This window comes from Ixodes scapularis, unplaced genomic scaffold (assembly GCF_016920785.2).
Source record: "Ixodes scapularis isolate PalLabHiFi unplaced genomic scaffold, ASM1692078v2 PGA_scaffold5__190_contigs__length_132052651, whole genome shotgun sequence".
NCBI classification, from domain to species: Eukaryota; Metazoa; Arthropoda; class Arachnida; order Ixodida; family Ixodidae; genus Ixodes; species Ixodes scapularis.
Genome location: NW_024609880.1, coordinates 91546083 through 91548431, shown reverse-complemented (window position 1 = coordinate 91548431; position 2349 = coordinate 91546083).

The window sequence follows — 2349 nt, the reverse complement described above, 5'->3', positions numbered from 1 at the left end:
CCATTGTGCATAAGTCTGGCCACAAGCATAACGACGCCGACTGTTTGTATAGGGCCCAGTCGAATCTCCTGCCGACAGCGCCGACGACGATGATGACGCCCGTTTTGTCGGCGCAGTCGCAGATACCGACATGGGAGCACTTCAACGTGACTACCCGGAGCTTCGCGCCGTGATCGACTACCTCGTAGGTCAAGGAAGTTCACTCCCGCAAGTCTTGGCCCGAGACTTGTCAAGCTTCGTTCTGCGGCAAGGCGTGCTCTTCAAGAAGAACTTCGTAACCAGCAACCCTGCTTGGCTGCTGGTTGTTCCTGCCAGCCTGCGAATGAAATCTTTCAAGCATGGCACGACGACCCGACGGTTGGACACCTTGGCTACAGCAGGACGCTCATCCGGATTCGCGACAAAATCTACTGGCCGAAACTCCCGAAAACCGTCCATCTGTACACACGGTCGTGCCATGAGTGCCAACGAAGTAAGAAGCCTGCGACGAAGCCAGCAGGACTCCTGCAGCCGATATCTGCTCCAACTACTCCCTTCCAGCACGTAGGAATGGACTTACTCGGGCCGTTCCAAACATCGACGCAGGGAAACCGGTGGATTATTGTCACGACCGATTATCTTACACGATACGCAGAGACGAAAGCCCTTCGATCAGGCACAGCGGCTGAAGTCGTCAAGCCTTTCGTCGAGTCCATTCTCCTTCGACACGGCGCACCTGAAGTGCTGATCACAGATCGAGGATCATCTTTCATGGCCCAACTGATGCAAGAAATCCTTCGTCTCAGCCATACCAGCCATCGTCGCACCACGGCGTATACGCCGTGGTGCGACGTGAGTCCGTTTGTCTGCGGGTGGTATTCCACCCACAGACAAACGGGCTGACGGAGAAACTCAGAAAGACCATCGCCGACATGATCTCCAGGTACGTCGACGTGGAGCACAAGACAGGGGACGAGGTGTTGCAGTACGTTACGCTTGCGTACAACACAGCGGTTCAAGATAACCATTGGAATGACGCCGTTCCAACTGGTACGCGGCAGGAGGGTTACCACAATGCTCGACTGCATGCTGCCTCACGTGCCTACCGAGGATGGCAACGACGACGCTCAACTGATCTCTCAACGCGCCGAGGAAGCTCGTCAACTGGCAAAAATCAAGATTCAAGACCAACAGCGAGTCGACGCACGCCGCTATAACCTTCGTCGCAGGGACGTCCCCTTCCAACGCGGAGACCGGGTATGGGGCACAGATACGGCGCCGCGGTCTCTGCGAAAAACTGCTGAAGCGCTACTTTGGGCATTACAAGATCATACGACGTCTCGGAGACCTTAACTACAAAGTGCTTCCCGACGGAACACGACCATCAACAAGACGTCAGCCGATACCCGAGGTGGTGCACGTCGTTCGGAGGAAGCCGTATTACGAACGATAGAACTTTCCACTCTCGTCGACGACTGAACTGTGTGTTGTGAGTATTGAGTTGTAAGCTGTGAGCTGTGAGCTGCGAACTGCGAACTGCGAACTGTGAACTGTGAACTGTGAGCTGTGAACTGTGACTCGCGATTCTGTTGTCCTTTTGTTGTTGATTTGTTCTTTTCGTTTTGTGTTGCATCGGGAAGATGCACTTTTTTAAAGGGGGGAATAATGTCGCGAGCGCAGCCGACGAAGAACGCAGCGCGCTCGTGGCCTAGCGGTTATCGCTAGTGGGTTCCACGCGGAAAGCAAGGGTTCAATTCCTGGCCGCAGATGCGCATTTTTGTTGACTCTAACGTAATGTTCTGGTAAATTCGAGAACCGTGTTGCTTCTTCGAGGTCAGAATGTTCTACACGCCGAATCTACTACGCCGATTGTTGCAGAAGCCCACACTTGTACATAAGTGGCTCCGCGCGGCGACCTGGGGTCAGTCTCGCCCCAGCGTTCGACTCTGCTGTTACGCCGGCTTTGAAGCGCGCGACGCTCTGTTATTATCTTTTGTACTCTTTTATTTTTGCCACAAGTTCGCCACATTAAAGGTTTGTTCCTTCCTGTTCATTTATCGTTTTTTGGTCACCACCCGTGGCAAAAAAAAAAATATATATATATATATAGGCCGTGAAAGTTACACTTATGCAGTTTGTGGAGGTGAGTTATACGGCTAGGAGGACATATTATAGGGGACTAATCGTAACGACCAGTTGGCTAATTAAATAAAATTCGATAATTAACTTATTAAATATTGAAAATAGACATATGGTTCCAATTAGAAACTTGCTCAGCGTCATCGAAAAGCACTAAATCAGTCATTTTCAGGAAGACTTTCCGCGTGTGAGAAATGTAGTAGTGCACTAAAGTTACCACTAGTGGAGCAG